Here is a 7,521-nt window from a genome sequence, read left to right as displayed (position 1 = left end):
GTGGCTATGCATTTCCCCTTTAATTTTTTCTTTACTTATTTTGTTGCCTCCTGGTAAGGTAAAGATCATCTCATGTCAAGTGGTCAGTTGTCCCTCTCCCTTCTTTCTCTTCTTTTTGAGGGGTTCCCTATTCAACTATGGATTCATCACCCTCCTTAAATCATACCATCCCTATGGGGTCTAACTGCCAAAGACTTTCCACATATACATATGATCACATGGAGGGAGGTTCTCGGGTAGACCTGCAACAGTTCCACAGAGAAAACGAATCACGTCAAGCATATCAATGCATAACAGTTCCTTTCATCAGAGGTATGACAGGCATTATGAAATAGAGGAGGGTAATCCTTCACAGCGAGTAATTTAAGCACAGAAAGCTTGAGTTTATGGTAGTTCAACAAGATACAAATCCAGTGGTGGGCAAAACTGCACAGGCTGATGAAGGCTTTCCTTTGGAGCACAGATCAGGGGTCCGTTTCACAAAGCAGGTTTAGTGAAAACTCAGAGTCTGTTAATCCTGAAATGAGGGAAACTGAGTTTTCCGTTTCAGAAAGGGAGGTAACTCAAACCAGAGAAAGAGGGGTAACTCTAGCCTGTTTCAGAGAGAGAGGTAACTTAAGCTCTCGGTCAGTTACCATAGTAACAGACTCTATGAACCTAACCTGGTCGGGACCAGGTTTTTCTCAATGAACCTCGAGTTTCTCTCTGTCTCCGCCCTCTTTCAGAGCCACACACTCCATTTGATTTCCTCATTCATTCAGTCAGCAGGCGAGTTTTGGCGTAGCCTAGTTCTGCCATCTGTCATTTAAAAAAAAATCATTTAAAAAAATCAGAGTCAGTATATTAGAAGTCCATTAGGCACAGTAGGTGGCGACTTTTTTCACTAACATGGCATGACCTTTTGATAACGATCCCGTGGATGAAGGTGCAGCATTACTGCGCAGAGAATTAAATATTTGTCGGGAGATGGTTATCAGACCGCGCATAGATGTTTTAGCATTTCCACACAATTATCTTTTTGATCGGTACCGTTTCACGTCACAGTCCATCATCTACATACACAACCTAATCCGTCCTTACCTTTGCAACATTACCAATCGTAGTCATGCTCTCACATCCCAGCAGATATTGTGTGTTGTGCTGTGTTTCTTTGCAAATGGAAGTTTTTTGTACAATGTCGGAGACGCTGAGCACTTGAGTAAGGCAACTGTACATGTATGCAGGGCGGTCAGAAAAGTTTGCTCGTTTTACGGGCATCTGCCTTCTTTCTGTTGGCTGAGTAGAAGTCTGTGTTAGTTTAAATAGGCTTAATTATTTAACAGAAAATGATATAGATGAGAAGACATTTATGTGTGTGAAAACAGCATTAGGCCTATGTTGGGGATAAAACAACTGCACAGTCAAACAGCCACTTAATATTTACTTTACAATGTAAAACATGATCAAAATGAGGTACCCCCATGAGATTATATGTTATATAATATTTCATCCTAAACTGCTGCTAAGTATGCTTCTCCTCCGCGGGATTGCACCTAAGTGAAATAAATTAATTAATTTATTATTATTATTAATTTATAAACTGCTTGAATGGTAGCCTATTAATAGGCTACCATTCAAGCAGTTTTCCCCTGTAATATTATTGTGATAGCAAAGGTCTACATTTAAACTTATGCATTCTCCCACGCTGTCTCCCTCTCTTTTGCAGCTGCAGCGGTGTTGCACTTCTTTTTGAAAACGTGTTCAAATTCAAAGTCGCAGTATGAGCGCATTAAGATTTCTAATTCTAGTGGGGTGAAAAACGCAGCCCTCCCCGTCCCCGTTGCCATGGTGACTCGTCGAATCGGGGCTCCATTGATGCTGGCTTTTTATAGTTGTGGTGCACGTGCTTAACTCCAGGTGAAACTACTCCGAGTTGATTAAATTGATTTAAATCAGCTGTTCTGGAACCGGAAACTCAGAATTTCCTATCTCAGAGTAGATCAACTCAGAGTTCAGAATTAGACTCAGAGTTTGTTGAACCTGCTTTGTGAAACGGACCCCTGGTCCATTCAGGCATTCACATACAGTGGTTACCATTTTGTATTAAAATCCCACTCTTTTATTAATAATAGTTTGAGGAAATAGAAAAATTAAATAGCCTTGACATTTTTAAATAAAAACCTTGGGCACAGGGATGGGCATCAAAGACTGATAAACTGAGATAAGGATTCATATTTGTCGTCTTATCACACAACACACAATAAATAAATGCTGAGGTCAGCACAACAAATGGATCATTACAAGTCACTACATCAAGCACAAAATAATACACCGGAGCCTGAAGAACCACCTGCTGGTTTTCCGGTTTTCTCCAACATACTTACGCACATTTGGCGGCATCGCTTAGATGTGATGACCACCACAAAAACAAACCAGAGCCCAACTTCTTATTCCCACAGCTTTCAAACTGCCTTTAGTTCAGTGTCAGTCTGTGGCACAGATAGTGTTGTTGGTTGAACAGACACACTGTGAGCCCCTCAGTATACTTTATCTGCTGTAATAAATCATCATTTTTTTATTTCTTGATTTTATCTGAATTTGTTAAGTAATTAGTAACTAACTGAAATGGACACGTAAAGTACAAAGTACAGTATTTGCCCCTGAATGTAGTGGAGTAGACCTACAAAGTAGCTTGAAATGGAAACCAGTAAAGTATCACTACCTCAGGCACCATTCAGCTTTTTTAAATGGGGGCCAGATTAGATAATGTGAAAACACCTGGGGGCCAGCTGCTTCTTGCATCGTGTTGTTTGTTTTTTTTTTCTTAAGGGTTACAAATGAGACAAACACAACTGTTTTATCTTTCAGTGAAAAAGTAATCAACTCCCCACAGCTTCTGAAAGCAGCAGCACTTGCTGTTGGCTTTATGCTTCTTTTTTGTGGCCATGTCTGCTACTTAGTGGAAAATCTTTGCTGTTATAGCTTGTATACTGTGTCTACAAACTGCATGATAGTCCTGCCATAATGAGGTAAAAGGAAAAGATGCAAAGTGATCTTGCTTGATTAACCAATATTGTGTGGCGGGTCACATATTATATTTTGAACAAGAAGCTGTATGTTATTAAAAATCAGTCTGCAAGCCATGATTGGTCCCCGGGCCAGACTTTGAATTTGCCTGCAGTACCTCAAAACAGTACTTGCATACAGTCTTCAAGTAAATGTTCTTATTTTCCAGCACTACCTGGAAGATAAGGAGAAAGGCCTTTTATCAGGATAAACTTTATAGGACAGCAGATAAGCCAACAATTGTGCATCTTATAAATGTGGCGAGGTGTTTTAAGTGGAAAAATAGGGAGAGGACTGACGGTGCCACCTGGGGGAATTACACCCCAGGAAACCCTTTTTCAAGAACCTTAAAGAGGCAACAGATAGCATCTTTTCCTAAATATATCATTATGAAAATAATGTGGGTTGCACAGGGTAGCGGCCACAGTAAAATCAGACTAGCAGCGTTTACATAGGTTACTTAGTGGCTTTGCAATCTTTGCAATAAGCTTCTGCCATCGGGGGTGAAATTTCATGGAAAAAAATTTGCTTTACGGCAGGAAACGCATCATGTATTGCGAAACTGGTCGGTCAGCCAATCAGGGACTGGAGCGGGTCCCTATGAGGAGTTGGGCATGAGATAGTTGAGTCACGAACACAATGGCAGACGGACAAAGTTAAGAAACAAGTGAAAAATGGCCTTGCAAAAGAAAATGAGCTCCTCTGTCTGAGGAGGCAAAGAAGAGCAAAAAGGAGAGTGATAAAAGAAGAGGAAAAACAAGAGTAAACCTCAGTCAGGCATTCAAGAGATGGAGGGAGCTCCGTGACCAAAGAGGCTTCAAAACCGATGTCCAGCTAGCTTTCCTTCTAATGGATCAGTAAGAAACACGGCTAAATGTTAGCTAGATGAGAGAGGACTGTACTGTACTGGCTGCTAGTTAATTCCTAGCTGGCCAGCATCGCAAATCGCCGCAACCAGGGACCGGGTAGCGAGTATTGGTTGGCTGACATCCTCGTTACCATTCTACGGCAGCCCTCGGACAGTGATACCCCCTCCCTTCCTTCTATTTTCTTCTCACGGAGGCAGCTATGGACGGACATCGCCCAGCTAAGTTACGCCCAGCTAAGTGAACACTGGACTTTGTTTCCCATTCAATTTGAGCTCCAACGGACCCCATGCAAGGGCAGCCTTCGCAGCTACTGGGCACCCAGCATCTCTGACTGGGAAAAATGGAGTAAAATCCTCTCCTCCGCTGCCGTTTGTCTGGTGAACACCTATCCTCAGTCAATACACTCTGCCAGTAATTTAATAATATTGATGCCATTTGTAACAATTCAATGTTTTAGTAGTAAGCCATGTTCTAAGCGGGATAATGTATAGTGAGCCGGTGACAGTTGAAAAATAACTCTGCTGCGCGTTGGGGATCCATTCCCCTGTCGGAGTTATTTTCCAACAGTCACCGGCTAACTATACATTATCCCTTATGTGTCTACTGTTGTTTGTAGTGATACTGTACATATTGGTATAATTTACTGTGAGGTGGTTGTACTGGTACTTTACATTCTGGTATAATTATTTGCATTACTATTTGTTTTTCTTCAGATAAATCTGATAATTGTTGCTCGGTCTCTTTACTCATTTATTTAGGAGAGTGTCCACACACCTTCTCATTCTACATATACATAGAGGTATACTGGTGGCTTTACAGCCTACATTTTGATTATCTCTGATCCCCACGGTCAATTTGGTCATTGCGACAGTGCGAGCAACACCGCTGATGCTAGGTGGCGCCAAGCTAAAAAAACCAAAACAAATCTTATCTGTTGCCTCTATAATTTGAGTTGAAAAATTAGGAATAGGGCACACTGAAACAAGGACAGAGACATGATGTCAAAATAAAACAAATGTTTTATTGAAATTGTGAAAAATAAGCAAATAGGCAGGGACTGGAGCTGCTGGGAGAAAAAAAAAAACATTAATAGTCTTATCAACACAAATACCAATAAGGAGAAATTAAAACACTGTTTATTACAATTAACTTAAAGGTGATAGGTATAGGATTCATACTTCCCGGTCAGTAGGTGTCGCACTCACACTCGCCTGCTCTCACTCCACTCTTCAATTCTACAGGTTGCCAGGTTTGTAAATGACACACACTGGAGACAGTGATGTCAAGTGAAGAGTCTTTTGTGGTATAGTAATTAAAAATGAATGAATCATGAATCCTCTCTAGTGCGCCCTGTAACACACTGTAACAATCTCCGTAAAGCATTTTTAGCTCTACTCGTCACTAATGCTAACATAATTAGTCAATTAGGATCAAGGGCTTAGGAATGAGTTTAACATTGGGGGCACATGTCGTAAACCTGACAGATCCGTAAATGCATGGGCGTAGCGGACGCGGGGTACGCATGGGACATGTCCCCTGCACTTCCCGTATCTGTGCCCTCTGTCCCCCGCAGTTTTTACAACTGTTCAATTCATTTTTAACGTGTGGTAACGTGTTTATCTGAGCCGTCTTTAAATGCACTATGAGTAGATGGCAGCAGGCAGCATACATATACTGTCCTGTTGTGATCTGAATCAATCGCACAGATGCAAACCAGCCAGCAAGACGCAAAGTACAGTTGCATGTAGATAATGTTAGCTAAATGATGACTAATTAGTAGATGCCAATATATCAAGTTAAACTAGTTAACAAGAATACTAATGTTATTGTTACCTATGTTAAATCGCTTGCTAGAAAGTTTAATGCTAGGAATAAACCCACTCCTCCTTAATAAGAACTTGTGCTCACTATTGCTTTGCACATATTTTTTTAATCTTTATTGCCATAATGGAAAGAGCAGGGTCAGGGAGGAGACAGTGGACCAGAGGCCAGCAAGGATGATCATGCGAGGTCTTCACAGGTGGGGAGAGAACATAACTGGCTGAGAGAAAATATCTATAGCATAGAAGTGACTTTGAGGTTCATTTCCACAGCTATGTCACCACTACTATTCTTAATCCTGTTCATAAATTTTGCTTTGCACATTTATTATCTATATTATTGCAATAGATAAAGAGGGACAGGGAGAAACCAGGCAGGTATTTGTATGGAGATAGATTTGTTTTATAATTATGTGTGTGCAGATTGTCAATCTGTGTGTAAATGTGTAATCTGTAAATATAAAACACCTTCCACAAATACAAAAACAGATTTGTAAATTCTCCGAAATATTTTGCAAGTATAAAACGGATCTGCAAATACACACATTCCACAAATAAAAAAAAATATCTGTGAATACATTAAATTAATTTGCAAATAAATGAAAAGCATTTGTGAATATCTTCCTAACATTTACAACTTTCGAACAGGCATTTGTGAACTCATTTTTTATTTGTGAATCGAAAAACATTTGTAGATCTCAGTTCTACGCGTGTCGATTTGCTTTTTACACACACGGAGTTTTGAAACCAGCTTTCCACCGGTACAAACGAAAATGCACTAATATCCCTCGGCCATTTGTGGATAGCATATGATCACCCAGCTGATGACATCATTTCCGCATGTCAAAGTAAGAGCACGCAGTTTTTCTATGAGGTGCTTTTTTGTTTGTTTGTTTTTTTAAAATAATCAGCGATAAGTAACGTGCATTCATTGTTTTATGTTAATGTCATACAGTGAGTATTAGTGTGTGTTTATTTGTTCTATGTATCTTGCACACACTTTTGTATACATTTCTGTTTGAGTATGAAAGGCACGGTGGCTTGGCTGTTTCTTCAGATGGCACTTATCAGCCAACTCATCCTTTATTTTTCATTTATTCTTTCAAGTAGGATTAAAGTCACAGAGCATTCACATTTTATTATTAGTGTACTCTTACTAATGTAGTTGTAATGTCTGTGCTGCTGAACCGCACTGTGCTTAGTTAGGTTACATCGTTTCAGTGAGGTTACGTTAACTGTTGTAAGATATGACAAGTGGCAACACCCTGGTTAAGGTCTTTGATAGAACAGCTGTTGGTGTTGGTAGCCCTTTTTGTTTAGAAATGTGGTATTGTAGTTTTATTGTTCATTGTTAATATGTAGATTGCGCTAAGCTAACGTTAGCTACTGAAACGGCATCTGCTGCTATGGCAACAGCAAACATTCATGTTGCGAGCTGGGGGGACGAAAGCAGGTTGCAGCATTTTATACATTGTTAATAGACCAGAAGTCAGTACCATTCAACCTAAAAATTTTTTTTTGATGAAACAGCTATACATATGACCTTTAAGAATCTTGATACAAAATCTAAAACCACCAGTTAGATATAGTATCCAGTCTGAATAAAGCTAAACTAAACAAAACTAGGGAAAGTGAACAGAGGCCACAGGTGGAGAGGCAGACTACAGTGAGGGGTGCCACCACCAGGTCACCTCAGATGCAACATAGCAACTCTCAAGGCAAAACGGTGCAATCTACACTTGTGTCCCGTTGCTCTTACTGGCATGCATAAAGTGGAAGAAACTCAT

The sequence above is a fragment of the Epinephelus fuscoguttatus genome, linkage group LG22 (genome assembly GCF_011397635.1).
Source record: "Epinephelus fuscoguttatus linkage group LG22, E.fuscoguttatus.final_Chr_v1".
Taxonomy (NCBI): Eukaryota; Metazoa; Chordata; class Actinopteri; order Perciformes; family Serranidae; genus Epinephelus; species Epinephelus fuscoguttatus.
This window is presented reverse-complemented; position numbering follows the sequence as displayed.